Source organism: Triturus cristatus, chromosome 1_1, assembly GCF_964204655.1.
Source record: "Triturus cristatus chromosome 1_1, aTriCri1.1, whole genome shotgun sequence".
NCBI lineage: Eukaryota > Metazoa > Chordata > Amphibia > Caudata > Salamandridae > Triturus > Triturus cristatus.
In genome coordinates this window covers 554,841,036-554,862,610 of record NC_140579.1, presented here as the reverse complement: position 1 = coordinate 554,862,610, position 21,575 = coordinate 554,841,036, and the positions used below count along the sequence as shown (strand labels likewise).

The following is a 21,575-nucleotide window of genomic DNA, read 5'->3' as shown; positions in this document are numbered from 1 at the left end:
GGTGATGCGATAAAATCCTTGCCGCTAAGGGAGGATGATGCACCGTGCCTGTTGCGTGTGCGATCTTGCTGCAATGAAAGAAAATGGCGCTCCGCGAGGGAGCGACGATCCTGATGTGATGCGGGGAAAATGGCGAACGCTCGGCGTCCGTGCTGCGATGAGCTTGATGCGATGATTTGGGGTTAGCGAGCGCTTTGGGGCCCGCTAACAAGCAATGCGACAATCTTCGTGATAGCGGGCGTCTTCAGGCCCGCAGTCAGATGCTGCGACGAACTTGTGGATAGCGGGCGTTTTCAGGTCCGCTGACTGGTGATGCGACGATCTGCGGGATAGCGGGCGTTTTCAGGCCTGCTGACGGATGATGCGATAATCTTCGGGGTTAGCGAGCGCTCAGTGACAGCTGAGCGACGATTTTTCTCATGCTCACCAGCTGCAGCGGCTTGCTAACGGGGGTTAGCGACGATTTTCAGCACTCTCTTCTCAGCAGTAGAACTAGAGGCCCTGGAACTCACAGGAGCCTCACCTGCAGATAGAAATCCTCGCTGGGAGGAAACAGGAGGCATGGTGGTGGAGTCTGATGTGCCTGAGACTCCTGCAGGAGGCTAGCTCGCTTCTAGCCCATGGGTGATTGCTGTAGCCACAAAATAAAAGTTCCTTCAAAGTCCTTTTCCTCTTCTTCCAAGTCCAGTAGTAACCACTGCAGGCCAGTCCCAGAAACAGCACACAAGCACAAGGACAGTCCTTCTCCTGCAGATTCCTGTAGTCACACGGACAGAGGTTCTTCTTGTTGTCTAGGATCAATACAAATTGTAGGGGTTTGGGCACAAATATTTATACCCCCAAAGTCTTTGTTCTTAGGAGTCACAAGTCTCTGAACCCAGCCAGAACCAGTTCTGCCCAGCCCTGGAGCACTTTGTTTACCAGGCTGCATCCTTCCTTTCAGAAAGAGGGGGTCTGCCTTCAGACGCACAGTAGGAGGTGGAGCCAGCATTCACCTTGCCAGGCACAGCCCTATTCAAGTGCAGGAGCTACCCCTCCCCTCACTCCAAGGCAGATCTCTCTATTCAACCCAGGTCTGACTCAGCCTGCCCTGTGCCTCCAAAACCAGACAGCCAATACACATAATAGCAGAGCAAACTGGAAGGCTTAGGCAAGAAAGTACCTATACTCTAAAAGTGGTAGTTTCAAACACAGAATATAAAAATAACCTTCACTAAAAGATGTATTTTAATATTCTGAGCTCAGGCATACTAAATTCGTTTCTCTACCATGTTCTGTGGGTCAGTTAGGACTATAGAGTGTAATAGCCCAGACCTCCCATTCTGGCCTATGGAGAACAGGTAGCCTTACAGTAGTGAAAAACGAAATTGGGTGTAATTCACTACTAGGACATGCTACATACATCTGGGCATGTCCTACCTTACACATACAATGCACCCTATCATAAGGGGGGCTTACAGGATGCCAAGGGAAGGTTTAGGGGCTGGGAAGAGGGTGCACTTCACAGCCAAGATGGCAGTTCTGGACTGTACGCAGACACTGCAGTGGCAGGTCTGAGACACACTTTACAAGCTGCTTCTGTGGGTGGCACAAACCAGTGCTGCAGGCCCACCAGCAGCATTCGGTCTACCAGCCCTGGGCACACACGGGCCACGCTACTAGGGACTAACAGGTAAAGCAAATAAGCCAATCATGGATGCACCAATTCACATGTCATTTTTACAAAGGGAGCATTCGCGCTGTGGCACTGAATGGCAGTGGCACAGCGCCCAGAGCATCTATAACCAGCAAAAACAGAGGAGACACAGCGAAAAATGGAAGGGAGTTCTGTAGCCCATTCAAAGAAAGGCTGGATCTGCTGCAGACATCTAGACGCAGATTCCTTAACTTCGAATATCCCCAGGCGTCAGACTGGATCCGGAAAACTTTTTTGCAGCAGCAACTCTACGTCCCGGGGGCGGCACCGCATGGCTCCGCCCTGACGTCGTCCACGGACGTGACGTCAGCGGAGCCATATATGCCCCTCCTGCCACGCTGATGTCCATTTTCTTCTTTTCCATGTCCCAACGCGGATCCTGGAAAATCAGCGATTCCTTGGCCTGTGTTTTTTCGTCCTGCTCGACGCCTTCGGCGCCACGGAACAGTGTGCGATGCCTTCGGGCTTTCAGGCGTGTGAGACCTGTCCGGCCAGATGTCGGTCACGGACCTGCAAGCCGTCTGTATGTGGTGCCTGGGAGTGCACCACGACTCCAAAGAGTGCGACACCTGTCAACAAATGAAACCCAAGTCCTTGAGGGAGTGTCGTATGAACTTGCTGAAAAGCCCAAGGACCTAATAAGCTGTGCCAGAGGCACAACGTAGATGTTAAAAAGAGTCCGGCTCAACGATGAGCCCTGAAGTACCCTACACGGTAGTATAAAATTGGGTGACTTGAATTCAGAGAGAGCTACAAACTGTTCTCTGCCAGACAGAAATGACCTTAGTAAGGTGAGAGCTTTACCTTTTATTCCTATCCTCTCCAGGCAATCCAATAGATTTGTATGGCTTACCGTATCGAATGTAGCAGAAAGGTCAAGTAGCACAAGTGTTGCATTGCCCCCTGCATCGGCTGTCTGCCTGATCTGTTGCTGAGATCGATGCCACTTCCGTGCTATCTAAAGCCGAACTGGGTGGCATCCAGAAAGGCATGTTTCTCGGAGTAATCCGATAATCTTACATTCATGGCCTTCTCGACCATTTTGGCGGGCAGGGGGAGTCTGGAGATAGGACTGTAGTTGTTCAAATCCGCCCCATCCAGGTTCGCTTTCTTTAAAAGGGGGGAGGACTAAGGTTAGTTTCCAATTGGTAGGGAATATGCCTGATGAAAACATTTGGTTAAAAACAGTGGATAAGTGAGCGGCCATTACTTCCGGTAGAAATGAAAAATCTTATGGGGGCATGGGTCTAAAGGGGATCCAGATTTAGTGGATAGGAGTAGATTGATGACCTGGTCCGAGGTCAAGGGTGGAAAGAATAGTAATTCTGGAGGATCAATAGAATTTTAGGTGGGTAAGGATGCTTACTCTTCCCAATTAGAAGTGGGTGGCGTACTTTGAGAAGAGGGCGGGTTTTGGGACATGGACATAGAAAAACCACTGTAAACTGATCTGACTTTCTCCTGAAAGAAAGTGGCCAAGGTGTTACAGATAGTCTGACTTACTGGTGTATTGGCAATTTCAGGGGGTTTGGGCAGTTTTTTTTTTACTGTGGCAAATAGTTCTTCTGATGAATTTTTAGCTGCCCTTATGGCTGTGGTGTAATAGCGTGTCTTCTCATGCGTTATCTTTTTATAGTCTATCAAAGATTGTTTGTAGGCCATTTTGCCATTCGTATCATAACGAGATCTCCATTTCCTTTAACGTTGGCGGCAGTTTTGTTTCTGCAGTTTAAGATGTTTAATGTACCATGGTTCAGAGCATCTTGAGCTTTAATTAGTGGTGGATTTTTCAGGTAGGACCTGATCATTTGAGCTGCGAAGCCACTGCTCGAAAGCGGCTGCTGCTGTGTTGGGATCATTATTACTCCTAAGGGGAGTCTGGGCCAGACAGCTTTCTAGAGTTGCCCAGAGCAGAGCCCTACAGGGCAACGGTCAAAATAAAGAGAAGGAATTGAGAGAGCAAAGCAGAAAGAGGGTCAATAGACCTCTCTGTACAATATTTGACAAATTTGTGCCACCAGCAGGCGTGCACAGTCTTGGTAGAGCGTCGCCTGGCTGCCAAAATCACATCACAGACTTCAGGAGGAAGGTCGAATGCTGTCAACTGCCGACATTCAATCTCTACACAAGAAGGGGAAGAGCTGACAGGTTAGGGTAGAGGACCGTCCTCTGTTGTTGCGAAAGTAGATCCTCATGAAGGGGAAGCCTTTCGGAGGATTGATGCTCTGTTGAAGAAGCTCGGGAAACCAGACTCTCCGTACCCAATCCGGAACCCCAAGAATGACTTGGGCCTGGTCGCTTCCGATCTTCTTGAGCACTCTGGAGAGGAGTGGTATTGGCGGAAAGGTGTACAGGAAGCCTGAGCTCCACTCAAGATCAAAAGCTTCTCTGAGCAAGTGCCCCCTCGGAAACTGCAGTGTGCAAACTCGCTGACATTGCGTGTTCTGGGCAGAGGTGAACAGATCTAACCAAGGCTCTCCCCACTTCTGAAAAAGACCTTGAGCCGCCTCCGGATGGAGATGCTCTCCATGACGACTGAGTTAATCTGCCCCAGCGTTCAGAGAACTTCCCAGGTGTTGAACCACCAGGTATATGCCCTGCTGTTCCAGCCATGCACAGAAATGCAGGGCCTTCTGATAAAGGGTCCAGGACCCCCTGCCCTGTTTGTTGTAGTACCACATGGCGATGGCTTTGTCTGTGAACACCTGAACAAGCTTTCTCTTGATGGGAGGGAGAAAAGCTTTTGATGCCGAACAAATCGCTCGGAGCTCCAGCAAGTTGATGTGGAGTCTGAATTCCACCAGAGACCAGAGCCCTCTGATCTCCACCTCTCCCAAATGGCCACTCCACCCAGGAGTGATGCATCTGTCACTACTGTATGATCTGGTTGAGGAAGGGAGAGGGACCTGTCTCTGACCCATTCGCAGTTGGTCAGCCACCACTATGCCGTCCCGTCCGAGATCTGGACTACATCAGAAAGATTCCCCGACATTGTGCCTACTGTAACTTCAGGTCCCACTGCAGAGCCGGCATATGCCATTTAGCATGCACTACTAGCAGAACGCAGGAGGCCATGAGGCCCAGCAGCCTCAGAGTCATTCTCACCAAAATCCAAGATAGAGCCTTAAAACATCGGTATCATAGCCCGAAACTGCACTATGTCCAGAACAGCTCAGATGAAAGGGAGCATCTGAGTGGGAGTCAGGTGTGGCTTGGGCATGTTGATAGTAAACCCAAGGGAAAGCAGGAGGTTCGCCATAGTCTGGAGGTGGGAGATGACAGCTTGGGGCGAGCTTACTCACAACAGCCAGTCGTCAAGATAGGAGAAGATTGGCACCCCTGATCTGTGCAGATGAGCTGCAACCAGCTCCATCACCTTGGTGAACACCCATGGGGTGCTGGTAAGGCTAAAGAGTTGCACAGTGAGCTGAAAGTGCTCGTGGCCTTCTGTGAACCGCAGGTAACGCCGATGAGCAGGCAGGATAGGAATGTGAAAATAGGCATCCTACAAGTCCAACACGATCACCCAGTCTCTGGTGTCTAGGGCAGACAAGACCTGAGTTAGAGTGAGCGTCTTCAACTTTTTATTTTTGAGGAAGTAGTTGAGAGCTCGCAGATCTAGAATAGGACGCATGCCCTTGTTCTTTTTCGGGACCAGAAAGTAGTGGGAATAGCAACCAAAGCCTACTTCTGGTACTGGAACCCTCTCCATGGCTCCCTTGGTAAAAAGAGCCATGTCTTCCTCCTGAAGCAAGGTCAGGTGTTCTTCCGTCATTCGGTCATATGTTGGGAGGCATGGAAAGACGTGTAGTCTAAAAAAAGTTGGGAGAAGTCCTTACAGACTATCTTTAGAACCCACTTGTCCGATGTGATGTTTTGTCAGTTGTGGAGGTGATGGCTGATCCTGCCACCAACCTGCTGCCCATGTGCCTGAAGGGCCGGATTGGGAAGGTTTAGAGGCTGCAGGGGAGGAGTGGACTGATTGGACCTCTGGCTACCTGAACCACGGGGACGAAGCAGACGTGCCCACAGCCACACAGAAGTTGCTGAACTTGCACAGTCTTGTGGCTGGGATACAGCTGGCACGGCTGAAAGCCTCTTCCGTGGCTACGAAAGGGACGAAAAGCAGACGGGACAGGTGGTCACAGAGGCCCAAGGACTTGGCCGTAGCCCACAAATTCTTAAAGAGTTCCAGGGCCATATCTGCATGCTCTCCGAAAAAATAGGTGCCATCAAAGGTCGATAAGGGAAGCCTGGACATCCCCAGAAAAGCCAGAAGTCCTCATCCTAGCGTAGCATCGAATAACTACAGTTGACAACGCTCTGCCCAGCGAACCAATGGTGTCAAATCCACAACGAAAGGTGAACTTCGCCGCATCTCGCCCATCCGATACCGCTTTGGTGAGAAAGGACCTGGTCTCCTCGAGAACCTTTGTCAAAACCTGCACAACTGTTTCCCACAAAGAGTTGGCATAACGGCCCAAGTGGCATGCAGTGTTCACTAACCGCAAAGCAAGGTTGGCGGAAGAGAAAATCTTCTTGCCCCAACTATCCAGCCTCTTAGAATCCCTGTCTGGGTGTGCATAATGGAACACACCTTTTAAAATAGAAGCTTGGACCACCAAGCGTTTGGGGGTCGGGAGACTGGTAAGGAATTTTGGGTTGCCTGGTGCAGGACGATTGCAGCGGGCAATGGGCCAAGCCACAAGAGTCCCTGTGCTAAGCTTGGACAATGTGCCCAGAATGACATCAGTTAAGGCCTTGTTGAAAGGCAGAAGGGGTTTTGAGGAGGAGACACCCGGCTGAAGGACCTCCGTCAAGATGTTCATCTTGACATCCACTGAAGGGAGTTGAAGATCCAGGACCTCTGCAGCCTTATTACCATAGTTTATGAGGGCCCCTCCTCTCCAACCACGGTAGGGGGAGAAAGCAGGCCAGAATCCAGGAAGGTATCCAGTCCACTGGCCTCCCCCAATTCTTCATGCCAGTCCATGTCATGCTCAGTCTGGTCATGTAAAGGGTTCAGCAAACCCCTTCCAATCCTCCTCCATTCCTAGCCCAGAGCATGACGTCGAGTTGTGGTTGCGCTCCAGGTATCAAAGACAAAATAAGTGTTTCTCCATCACTTACATGGAGCTGAGGCTGGCGCCGCACGGTTTGAATCCAGAAGTCTTCTTTGAAATCAAGAGGAAAACCTACACACCAAAAATTGTTGACAAAATGTCAAAAAAAGCCTGTCAAAAAGTGAGAGGGTAGCTCTCTTTACGGCTATGCACTAGCTGGGGCAGAAAGGAAAGAACTCATGTCAGCGTGCCGAGGTGGTGCCTATGTAGGTGACACGTAAGTCACTTACGGAGCAGATGATGCCAACGTCACCTACAAGCGTGCAGGGGTATTGTTTGAGCAAAAGTTTTTGGGATCCTGCCGACGCCTGGAGGAATTTGCAGCTAGATGTCTCTATCAGATTTGGTCCTCACTTTCCTCAAGTAGACACCATTTGAACCAATGCACAACTGTCCATCAACCACGTCTCATGATTCTGAACATTGTTTCAGGTTGTGGTGAATTCAGCTTGTCAAGTGAGCGAACACAAAGCTCTCTTGATGCAGCTGCCTGTACCACATTTCCCCCCCAGATATTGTGGCATTGATACCAGGGTGGCCTTTTTATTTTATCTTATCTTGACTCATAAAGCGCATAGCTACCCTAAGGCTTCCCAGCGCTGGGGGAGTCAGAGCGTACACCTGTGGGACTAAAAATTAAACCTGAAAATTACTGGGGTATAGCCAAGTTTTGAAATGCTTTCTGAATCTGACCTCATCCAGCTCAGTTCTCAGACTGATAGGCATTGAGTTCCAAAGTTTGAGAGAAAGGTATGAGAAAGATCTTCCCCTGCTTTTGTCTTTTTCAATAAGTGGAATTATCAAGAGGCCAGTGTTCGAAGATCTTAACGTCCTGATGGGAGCATAGCAGGTCAAACCATACGAGGGCCCTTCCTGTTTATCACTCTGTGTGTAAGACACATCGCCTTGTATTTAATTCTCTGCTCTATGGGAAGCCAGTGTAAGGAAGTCAAGGCTTTCTTAGCAGAGTGACTTTTAGGTATTTTGTAGATGGTTCTGGCGCGGTGTTTTGCAGCACCTCGAGCCTTTTTAAATTGAATGGAGGAACCCAGATATAGGGAGTTGCTTTAGTCCAGGCGTGAAGAGATCATGGCCTACTCTTCTGCATAACATTGGCAGTCGAGCCAAAATTTTCCTCAGCATCCTCAACAAGACAAAACAGGACTTGATCAGTTTTCGGACTTGAGCTTCCATTGAAAGAGTCCAGCCACATCCCCAAGCTTATTTTAGGAGAGAAGGGGACGGGCACAGCCGGTAGACTATCAGGCCAGCCCAACAATGACACTGGGGTAGGATTGTTCCCCAGTACCATCAGTTCGTTTTGTTCCCTTTTAATTTCAATCTAGGTTGAATCCTCCATTGTTCTTTAGCTCACTTCACCACCCCAGTTCAGACCCAGCCATATGCAAATCAGTCGGGAAACAAGCATACTGGGACCGGTTTCGGGGTAACACCTGACTAATTTGCATATAGCTGGGTCTGAACTGTGGTGCTATGTTCGCCCTAAGTTGGGTCCCTTGCTTACTGGCTGATGAGGGGTCCCAGGATGCTTGTTTCTCATCCAGGGTAGACCTGGCTTTGCAGTTCGGGCTGGACTGTTCCCATGAGGAACAGGATCATGACTGATTTGCATATGGCTGGGTCTGAACTGCGGTGGCGAAGTGAGCTAAAGAACAATGATGGATTCAACCCAGATTTGTGACTGGGGTGAGTGTCTGAAAAGTTTCAGTGCTCCGTCCATCATCTCCTTGTGTTTGCTTTGTTTGTTTTAAGTTGGCAGGGTATGCCCAGACGTGGGTCCCTTGCTCACTTTGCCACTGGATTCAAGCTAGCCTGGCTGATGAAGGGTGTTACTCCGAAATGGGTCCCAGGATGCTTGTTTACTGTCCAGGGAAGACTTGGCTTGGCAGTTCGGGCTGGACTGTTCCCATGAGGAACAGGGTCACAACTGATTTGCACATGGCTGGGTCTGAACTGGGGTAGCGAAGTGAGCTAAAGAACGATGATGGATTCAATCCAGATCTGTGACTGGGGGTGAGTGTCTGAAAAGTTTCAGCGCTCCGTCCATCATCTCTTTGCGTTTGCTTTATAATGGCTAATTGTCAGGCAGCAGCTTCTTCCTCAGGGTCTGACGTGAAGATACAATGGCCCACCTCTCGATAGCTTCAACTCTGCTTTAAATGCGACAGAGTATTGAAGTGATCAAGCGGGGGGAAGGGAAAGAGGAAGGGAACAGCTGGGAAGGAGATCTGTAAAGGAAAATGTTAGTAACAATACTGCCAAAACATTATCAAGCCTTCATACTAAATGAGACTGTTGTCATCAATAAAGTTCGGAGCGATATCACACCTCTGTAGAATTATATCTCATTCAGACTTAGCTCTTCTCTGATTGCTCAAGGCTTCTAGACTGTCTTTGTCGAGTTTTAAAAAACTGTTTTGGATCACTTAACAATATTCCAACAATGTCACAAAATATCAAGAAAACAAATTAATCATATCTGCAACCATTCACCACAAAGCACTAAAACTTTGTGTGCCCAAAAGTAATATGAAACGTTCTCCAGGAGGCACTTTATAAATATAAACAATGACAAAACGATCTTAAACACGATCGTAATGCACTTGTCCAAACGTTGAGCAGTTTCACAATAAGCAGTTCAATTAACACATCTACAACCACTCACCACAAGCATTAAAATATATGTGGGCCCAAAAGTATTGTGAAAAGTTCTCCAGGATGCACTCGTAAACGCGATCGTAATGCAAATGTCTATTCCCCTACCTGCAGAGTACGACCTACTCTGTGAGCAATGAAGAACTTCTTTAAAGCAGGGGAAATTCTCTGCGGGAGCCGGCAGGAACATACGATAAACGTGCGTGTTGCTTTCAAGGATCAAAGAAACCGGCACGGACCCGCGCTGAAAGAGCGCGGCTCCAATGTACAGCGGAAGTCGGAACTGGGACGCCAACACCCAGCGGAAAGTCTTCAACAAAAATGGGAGCTGGCACCAGGCCAAAGATGTGGTTCAAAGGAAAAAACAAGCTGCCGGTGATTAGTAATACCGGAGCTTGCGGGAAACGCTCCTACCTCAAGGAAGTCAGCAGAATAGTGAGCACCACCGGAAGGGCGTGGCTGCTCACGTAAACGTTACCACGCACTGTGTGGAACTCCCAAGGACTGCTGGGAACTGTAGTACTTCTGCCTAAAAAGAATGAAAAGCGTTATAAAGTCAAAGTTAATGTTTATCCACGTTATGGTTTCACAGTTAGAACCCTGCTCAATGCCTGCTGTCACAATATGAAGACAGACAAACATACGTCAGTGCAAATGAGTGCAGGTTAACCACCATCGCCCTACAGAGATTGCAGCATGTGTTTTCCCACAAATAACCTTAGCGCACAATGGCACACACAAATTTGCAGAGACTGGGGCGGGCCCTAGACCGCGTGCCGCCCAAACCTTGACACTAATAGACAGACTGCATCTATTGACCTATACGCCAAGCTGGTGGAGGAGAACATCTGCTTCCTGGACACTTCAATCCTTTTAAACTCCTTGCATGGAAAAGTGATGGGGAACGCATTAGGATTGACCTTGCTGGTGGAAGATTGGACCACCAAACTTACATTAGTTGGATACTGTGTAATCATCCTCATCGTCATAGTGTTGAGGTGAATAATCTCCATTATCACTATTGTCATTATCAGGTTGATCATAACCCAAGCTTAAAAGGTGGTGAAGCCTCTGAGAAAGGCCTTGAGGAAGAGAAGAGTTTTGTCTGAATCAGAACATCTGGGTACAGGGTGTGCTGGAGTGAAGTCAAGGGGTGAGCTCGTTCGGAGTCCAAGTAGATTCCACGTGAGGTTGGACACTGGAGTTGACAGAGGCTTGATCTCTCGTGTCAGTGACATCAGGACTAGTGTTGGCATAGAAGAGACCGGTACAGATGTTGGAGCCAGAATGAAAGTTAGCATCAAAGCGATCAGGAACGAGATCGATTGGCGCCTTGATGCCCCCAGCTTCTCTTTGGACAGTGAGTGGTGGTATTTGGTTGAGTCCCACTTTAACTTCTTATGCTTCCTCTTCTTCGCTTTAGACTTAACAGACAACCTCAACTGTAAAGAGGACCTGTCACATGAGCAGCCACAAGAATGAGTCCACACCCTGGACTTGGAGTGGGATTCACACGAGGTCTGTCACCTCTTTTGGCGTTCAACGACAGAGGTATGCTTCTCTTTCCCGTATCGCCTTTGGGTGCTTGAGGGCATATTCCTCACACCACTTGATGTTGTGTCCTGAGCCAAGACTTACATCTATTCTCAACAGTCACAGCATGGTTTAAACTCTGTAGTCTCTGGTGGGGACATTGTTTCGTTACACACCTTCCATGGAAGAAATTTGTCAACCTATTAAACAGGAGTGGAGCTCTGGATCTGCGTTAAATCGAGGCATAAAGAAGGTAATGGACGTCAGCGGACAGGTGTGGCACCTATAAGCGGCTCTGATTTGTCATTGCCAGGGTAGAACAAGGACAATGCAAACCCATACAACTTTACCTAGTGGTGCACAGGAGCACTAATGTGAAATATTAAGTTTCCAGTTTGGCACCTGTACAATATTCCAAATGTGAGGAATCTGTAGTTAGAAGCATCCATCAGAGAGAATTGGCTTTTGAGATAACCCTGTGTGCAAATGGACACCATCTTTCATGTGGAGTCTTTAGTTTCTGAGCAACCACACAAAAGATTTCCTAAGACCTTCAGTATTTAGTGGCAAGTCATTGTCTCCTCCATCAAGCCACTTACATCTGCAGACATTTTGGGATGGTTTCGCAATGGAAATTTAAGGTCCTTAAATTAAATTGAAATGTTGCGGCTCAAAGACCAGGCTAATGGATTTATTCCATATTCTTCATTGTAGAGAAGACAACAAGAATTCACCCACCCATCATGTACTTTGGCTCACATTCTGGAGCCCTTACAACAGGCAAAGCAAATGCCTTAATAAACTAGCTGGTGTTATGTACCAAAATCATCTATACTCTCACCTTCTGTAACTATGATTTATGGTAATAGGACAGCATTACTGATAGTGTTTCCATTGAATCTTCATAAATCATGTGCCCAAATTGATGCAAACTCCTCTCCAGAGGCAGGGTATCTAAGCACCCACACATGCATGATTGGCTGTTATGAACCCATCAGACACAAATCAAAATGTGACTTCTTACTTTATGTAATTCAAAAAATCAATGTTACAATAACGGAAAAGTTACATACCTGTAGGTATAGGTCTGCATCGTAGGTATCGTTATTGAAGTCATAAACCTTGAATAATTCTGTGCTGCGTGCGTGGACCCTGGAACACCTTATTCCATATATGTAGAATATCCAGGAAAAAGTCTATATTGTGTTCATCACTGAAAGACATTTTCCATTCATTTGAAGTGTAGACTGTCAGAGTTGTATTTTCCTGGAACATGCTAGTAGAGACTGCAGGAGGCAGGAACTGCAAAGCTTACAACACTTTTCATAGGAAAATGGGCTGTGTCAAAGTCTAGAATGCATTGGAAAAAACAGCCTGATAGGCTAACACTAACAATGACAGAAGGAGACCTGTACCTTTAAGAACCCCAGAGGGATCCCCAATGCACTACAGTGGCAGTGTGCCTGAGAGAGTTAGTTCTTTTTTACGGGAAGAACAAGATAACAATAATAATAATACAACTTAACAGCCAGGGAGAAGGGAGTGTGTTTATGAGTTCAATGAAGATACCTATGATGCAGAACTATACCTACAGGTATATAACTTTTCCTTCTGCATCTTAGGATCTTCATTGATAGTCATAAACCTTGAATAGAATAGTAAGGTTATCAAACTCCGTATAGTGGCTGTATATATATATATATATATTACCTACTGGCAGTCGCCAGTAGGTAGTTATAGTTAGGACCTATTTACCATAGGAAAAGCATTTTTTGTTTTCCTAATAACTCGTCGTTTGACGAATCTTTGTGAAATTTTCAAATCTAGTATGCCGCTCCGATCAGTTCTTGTCTTTAAAGTTTCGGGGGGATTTTTAAAGTGGGGGCCGAGAAAAAAGGGGCGTCCTAAAATGTGTTTTTCCCAAGTTATTTTCCATAGGAAACATTAGACACGGCTACAGCCCGAACTGCTGAACGGAATTATACCAAATTTGGCAAAAATGTAGCCCTTGGTTCAGAAAGAGACCTTTTTTTTTTAAATGGGGTGATCCGTTGAGATATTAAATGAAAAAAATTCTTTATATATCTGGGCGGAACCTAACTACACAAGCACAAGCTTGGCTCTAATTGGCTGCCAACACTTCTACCCAGGAACTGTTGGCAGCCATCTTGGTGCAATGCTTTTTAGATCTCGCCTAGCGACGCAGCGCATGTGCTGCACACTTGGCGAGATCTATTGATGTTGATCTACCCAAACACTACTGCACCACCGTAAACCACTATACCCAGCACGACCCCCTACACTACACAAACACCACGGCAGTACCCTAAACCCTAGAACACTACACCCAGTACGACCCCCTATACTACCCAAACACCACTGCACAACCCAAAACCTTAAAACACTCCCCCCAGCATGGCCACGTACACTACCCAAACATTACTGCACTACCATAAAACACGACCCCCTACACTACACAAACACCACTGCAGTATCTTAAACCCTAGAACACTACCCCAGCACGACCCACTACACTACACAAACAGCACTGCACTACCCTAAACCCTAAAACACTACCCCCAGTATGACCCCCTACACTACACAAACACCACTGCACTACCCTAAACCCTAAAACACTACCCCCAGCAAGACCCTCTACACTACCCAAACACCACTGCACTGCACTACCCAAAACCCTAAAACACTACCCCCAGCACGACCCCCTACACTACACAAACACCAATGCACTACCCTAAGACCTAAAACACTACCCTCAGCATGACCCCCTACACTACCCAAACACCACTGCACTACCCAAAACCCTAAAACACTACCCCCAGCACGACCCCCTACACAAACACCACTGCACTTCCCTAAACCCTAAAATATTACCCCAGCATGACCCCCTACACTGCACAAACACCACTGCACTACCCTAAACCCACCCCAGTACGATCCCCTACACTACACAAACACAAATGCACTACCCTAAACCCTAAAACACTACCCCCAGCACGACCTCCTACACTACCCAAACACTGCACTACCCTAAACCCTAAAACGCTACCCCCAGCACAACCCCCTGCACTACCCAAAAACCACTGCACTACCCTAAACCACTACCCCAGCATGACCCTCTACACTACCCAAACACCCCTGCACTACCCTAAAACATGACCCCCTACACTACACAAACAACACTGCACTACCCTAAACCCTAAAACACTACCCCCAGCAAGACCCCCTATACTACCCAAACACCACTACACTACCCTAAACCCTAAAACACTACCCCCAGCACAACCCCCTACACTACACAAATACCAGTGCACAACCCTAAACTCTAAATCGACCCCCAGCATGACCCCATACACTACCCAAAAACCAGTGCATTACCCTAAACCCTAAAACACTACCCCCCAGAACAACCCATAAACTGCCCAAACACCACTGCAATACCCATAACCCTAAAACACTACCCCAGAACAACCCCCTACACTACCCAAACATCACTGTACTACCCTAAAACACGACCGCCTACACTACACAAACACCACTGCACTACCCAAACCCTAAAACACTAGCCCCAGCACGACCCCCTAAACTACAGAAACACTACTGCACTACCCTAAACCCTAAATCATTACCCCCAGCACGAACCCCTACACTACACAAACACCACTGCAATACCCTAAACCCTAAAACATTACCCCAGCACGACCCCTACACTACCCAAACACCACTGCACTACTCTAAACCCTAAAACACTACCCCCAGCACGATCCTCCACACTACCCACACACGATTGTACTACCTTAAAACATGACCCCCTACACTACCCAACCACCACTGCACTACCCTAAAACACAACCCCCTACACTACCCAAACACCACTACACTACTCTAAACCCTAAAGCACTACCCCAGCACAACCACGTACACTACACAAACAGCATGCTACTACCCTAAAACACTACACCCAGCACGACCTCCTACACTACCCAAACACCACTGCACAAACCAAAACCTTAAAACACAACCCCCAGCATGACCCCCTACACTATCCAACCACCACTGCACTACCCTAAACCCTAAAAAACTACCCCAGCACGACCCCTACATTACATAAACACCACTGCACTACCCTAAAACACTACCCTCAGCACAACCCCCTACACTACACAAGCACCACTGCCCTACCCTAAGCCCTAAAACACTTCCCCCAGCATGACCCCCTACACTACCCAAAGTGCACTGCACTACCCTAAAACACTACCCCCAGCATGACCCTCCACTACCCAAACACCACTGCACTACACTAAACCCTAAAACATTAGCTCCAGCACGACCACCTACACTACACAAACACCACTGCACTATCCTAAACCCTAAAACGTTACCCCCAGCATGACCCCCTACACTACCCAAACACCACTGCACTACCCTACACCCTAAAACACTACCCCAGCATGACCCTCCACACTACCCAAACACCACTGCACTACCCTAAACCCTAAAAGACTTTCCCCAGCATGACCCCCTACACTACCCAAACACCACTGTACTACCCTAAAACACGACCACCTACACTACACAAACACCACTGAACTACCCAAAACCCTAAAACACTAGCCCCAGCATGACCCCCTACACTACAAAAACACCACTGCACTACCCTAAAACACAACCACCTACACTACACAAACACCACTGCAGTACCCCAAACCCTAAAACACTAGCCCCAGCACGACACCCTACACTACACAAACCCCACTGCACTACCCTAAAACACTAGCCCCAGCACGACCCCCTACACTACACAAACACCACTGCACTATCGTAAAACACAACCACCTACCCTATAGAAACACAACTGCACTACCCACAGCCCTAAAACACTAGCCCCAATACGGGCTCCTACACTACCCAAACACTTCTGCACTACCCTAAAACACTACCCCCAGCATAACCCCCCCACCACTACCCAAACACCTCTGCACTGCACTAAACCCTAAAACACTACCCCTAGCATGACCCCCTAAACTGCACAAACACCACTGCACTACCCTAAAACACGACCACCTACACTACACAAACACCACTGCACTACCCAAAACCCTAAAACATTAGCCCCAGCACGAGACCCCCTACACTACACAAACACCACTGCACTATCCTAAACCCTAAAACATTACCCCCTGCATGACCCCCTACACTACCCAAACACCACTGCACTACCCTAAACCCTAAAACACTACCCCAGCACGACCCTCCACACTACCCAAACACCACTGCACTACCCTAAACCCTAAAAGACTTACCCCAGCATGACCCCCTAACTACCCAAACACCACTGTACTACCCTAAAACACGACCACCTACACTACACAAACACCACTGAACTACCCAAAACCCTAAAACACTAGCCCCAGCATGACCCCCTACACTACAAAAACACCACTGCACTACCCTAAAACACAACCACCTACACTACACAAACACCACTGCAGTACCCAATACCCTAAAACACTAGCCCCAGCACGACCCCCTACACTACACAAACACCACTGCACTACCCATAACCCTAAAACACTACCCCCAGCACAACCCCCTACACTACCCAAACCCAAACCCCACTGCACTACCCTAATCCCTAAAACACTACCACAGGACGACCCCCTACACTACACAAACACCACTGCACTACCCTAAACCCTAAAAAACTACCCCAGCACGACTGCCTACACTACCCAAACACCACTGCACTACCCTAAAACAAGACCACCTACACTACACAAACACCACTGCACTACCCCAAACCCTAAAACACTACCCCAGCACAACCCCCTACACTTCACAAACACCACTGCACTACCCTAAACCCTAAAAACTTACCCCCAGCATGCCCCCTACACTGCACAAACACTAAACCCTAAATCTACCTCCGCACGATCCCCTACACTACACAAACACCACTGCACTACCCTAAACCACTACCCCCAGCACGACCTCCTACACTACCCAAACAACACTGCACTACCCTAAACCCTAAAACGCTATCCCCAGCACAATCCCCTACACTACCCAAACACCACTGCACTACCCTAAACCAATACCCCCAGCATGACCCCCTACACTACCCAAACACCACTGCACTACCCTAAAACATGACCCCTATACTACACAAACTCCACTGCACTACCCTAAACCCTAAAACACTACCTCCAGCACGACCCCCTACACTACACAAACACCACTGCACTACCCTAAACCCTACAACACTACCCCCAGCAAGACCCCCTACACTACCCAAACACCACTACACTACCCTAAACCCTAAAACACTACCCCCAGCACAACCCCCTACACTACACAAACACCAGTACACAACCCTAAACTCTAAATCTACCCCCAGCATGACCCCCTACACTACCCAAAAACAAGTGCACTACCCTAAACCTTAAAACACTACCCCCAGAACAACCCATAAACTGCGCAAACACCACTGCAATACCCATAACCCTAAAACACTCCCCCAGCATGACCCCCTACACAAACACCACTGCACTACCCTAAACCCTAAAACATTACCCCCAGCAGGACCCCCACATTACACAAATACCACTGCACTACCCTAAACCCTAAAGCACTACCCCCAGCACGACCCTCCACACTACCCAAACACCACTGCACTACCCTAAACCCTAAAAGACTACCCCCAGCATGACCCCCTACACTACCCTAACACCACTGCACTACCCTAAAACACTACCCCAGCACGACCCTGTACACTACACAAACAGCACGGCACTACCCTAAACCCTAAAACACTACCCCAGCACGACCCCCTACACTACACAAACATCACTGTACTACCCTAAACCCTAAAACACTACCCCAGCACGACCCCTACATTACATAAACACCACTGCACTACCCTAAAACACGACAACCTACACTACACAAACACCACTGCACTACCCAAAACCCTAAAACATTAGCCCCGGCACGACCCCCTACACTACACAAACACCACTGCACTATCCTAAACCCTAAAACATTACCCCCAGCATGACCCCCTACACTACCCAAACACCACTGCACTACCCTAAACCCTAAAACACTACCCCAGCACGACCCTCCACACTACCCTACACCACTGCACTACCCTAAACCCTAAAAGACTTACCCCAGCATGACCCCCTACACTACCCAAACACCACTGTACTACCCTAAAACACGACCACCTACACTACACAAACACCACTGAACTACCCAAAACCCTAAAACACTAGCCCCAGCATGACCCCCTACACTACAAAAACACCACTGCACTACCCTAAAACACAACCACCTACACTACACAAACACCACTGCAGTACCCAATACCCTAAAACACTAGCCCCAGCACGACCCCTTACACTACACAAACACCACTGCACTACCCATAACCCTAAAACACTACCCCCAGCACAACCCCCTACACTACCCAAACCCAAACCCCACTGCACTACCCTAATCCCTAAAACACTACCCCAGGACGACCCCCTACACTACACAAACACCACTGCACTACCCTAAACCCTAAAAAACTACCCCAGCACGACTGCCTACACTACCCAAACACCGCTGCACTACCCTTAAACACTACCCCAGCACGACCCCCTACACCACACAAACACCACTGCACTACCCTAAGACCTAAAACACTACCCTCAGCATGACGCCCAACACTACCCAAACACCACTGCACTACCCTAAAACAAGACCACCTACACTACACAAACACCACTGCACTACCCCAAACCCTAAAACACTACCCCCAGCACAACCCCCTACACTTCACAAACACCACTGCACTACCCTAAACCCTGAAAACTTACCCCCAGCATGCCCCCTACACTGCACAAACACTAAACCCTAAATCTACCTCAGCACGATCCCCTACACTACACAAACACCACTGCACTACCCTAAACCACTACCCCCAGCACAATCCCCTACACTACCCAAACACTGCACTACCCTAAACCAATACCCCCAGCATGACCCCCTACACTACCCAAACACCACTGCACTACCCTAAAACATGACCCCTATACTACACAAACACCACTGCACTACCCTAAACCCTAAAACACTACCTCCAGCACGACCCCCTACACTACACAAACACCACTGCACTACCCTAAACCCTACAACACTACCCCCAGCAATACCCCCTACACTACCCAAACACCACTACACTACCCTAAACCCTAAAACAGTACCCCCAGCACAACCCCCTACACTACACAAACACCAGTACACAACCCTAAACTCTAAATCTACCCCCAGCATGACCCCCTACACTACCCAAAAACAAGTGCACTACCCTAAACCTTAAAACACTACCCCCAGAACAACCCATAACCTGCGCAAACACCACTGCAATACCCATAACCCTAAAACACTTCCCCAGCACGACCCCCTAAACTACCCAAACACCACTGCACTACCCTAAAACACGACCACCTACACTACACAAACACCACTGCACTACCCAAAACCCTAAAACACTACCCCCAGCACGACCCCCTACACAAACACCACTGCACTACCCTAAACCCTAAATCATTACCCCCAGCACGACCCCCTATACTACACAAACACCACTGCACTACCCTAAACCCTAAAACATTACCCCCAGCAGGACCCCCTACATTACACAAATACCACTGCACTACCCTAAACCCTAAAGCACTACCCCCAGCACGACCCTCCACACTACCCAAACACCACTGCACTACCCTAAACCCTAAAAGACTACCCCCAGCATGACCCCCTACACTACCCTAACACCACTGCACTACCCTAAAACACTACCCCAGCACGACCCTGTACACTACACAAACAGCATGGCACTACCCTAAAACGCTACACCCAGCACAACCCCTACACTACCCAACCACCACTGCACTACCCTAAAACATGACCCCCTACGCTACACAAACACCACTGCATTACCCTAAACCCTAAAACACTACCCCAGCACGACCCCCTACACTACACAAACATCACTGTACTACCCTAAACCCTAAAACACTACCCCAGCACGACCCCTACATTACATAAACACCACTGCACTACCCTAAAACACTACCCCCAGAACGACCCCCTACACTACACAAGCACCACTGCACTACCCTAAACCCTAAAACGCTACCCCCAGCACAACTCCCTACACTACCCAAACACCACTGCACTACCCTAAACCAATACTGCCAGCATGACCCCCTACACTACCCAAACACCACTGCACTACCCTAAAACATGACCCCTTACACTACCCAACCACCACTGCACTACCCTAAAACACTACCCCCAGCACGACCCCCTACACTACACAAACACCACTGTACTACCCTAAACCCTAAAACACTACCCCTGCACGACCCCTACATTACATAAACACCACTGCACCACCCTAAAACACTACCCCCAGCACGACCCCTACACTACACAATCACCACTGCACTACCCTAAACCCTAAAACGCTACCCTCAGCACAACCCCCTACACTACCCAAACACCACTGCACTACCCTAAACGCTAAACCAATACCCCCAGCACAACCCCCTACACTACCCAAACACCACTGCACTACCCTAAACCCTAAAACACTACCCCAGCACGACCCACTACACTACCCAAACACCACTACACTACCCTAAACCCTAAAACACTACCCCCAGCACGACCCACTACACACACACCACTGTACTACCCTAAACCCTAAAACACTACCCCAGCACGACCCCCTACACTACACAAACACACTGCACTATCCTAAACCCTAAAACACAACCTCCAGCATGACCGCTTACACTACCCTAACACTACTACACTACTGTAAACCCTAAAACACTACCCCCAGCACAACCCCTACACTACACAAACACCACTGCACTACCCTAAACCCTAAATCATTACCCCCAGCACGACCCCCTACACTACACAAACACCACTGCACTATCCTAAACCCTAAAACATTACCCCCAACATGACCCCCTACACTACCCAAACACCACTGCACTACCCTAAACCCTAAAACACTACCCCAGCACGACCCTCCACACTACCCAAACACCACTGCACTACCGTAAACCCTAAAAGACTCCCCCGCATGACCCCCTACACTACCCAAACACCACTGTACTACCCAAAACCCTAAAACACTAGCCCCAGCATGACCCCCTACACTACAAAAACACCACTGCAATACCCTAAAGCACAACCACCTACACTACACAAACACCACTGCAGTACCCCAAACCCTAAAACACTAGCCCCAGCACGACCCCCTACACTACACAAACACCACTGCACTACCCTAAAACACTAGCCCCAGCACGACCCCCTACACCACACAAACACCACTGCACTATCCTAAAACACGACCACCTACACTATAGAAACACGACTGCACTACCCAAAACCCTAAAACACTAGCCCCAATACGGGCTCCTACACTACCCAAACACTTCTGCACTACCCTAAAAACTACC

The 21,575-nt window shown here is 48.5% G+C and overlaps 1 protein-coding gene across 1 annotated transcript in view; it reads right to left on the bottom strand.

The window, feature by feature from the left end:
- The window catches only part of LOC146870604 (uncharacterized), a 125,355-nt gene extending 115,458 nt beyond the window's left edge, over positions 1–9,897 (bottom strand). Inside the window, exon 1 of the mRNA XM_085643387.1 lies at positions 9,604–9,897. The gene's annotated coding sequence lies outside the window, so the exon portion shown is untranslated. The remainder of the gene's footprint in view (positions 1–9,603) is intronic.
- Positions 9,898–21,575: the final 11,678 nt, after the last annotated feature.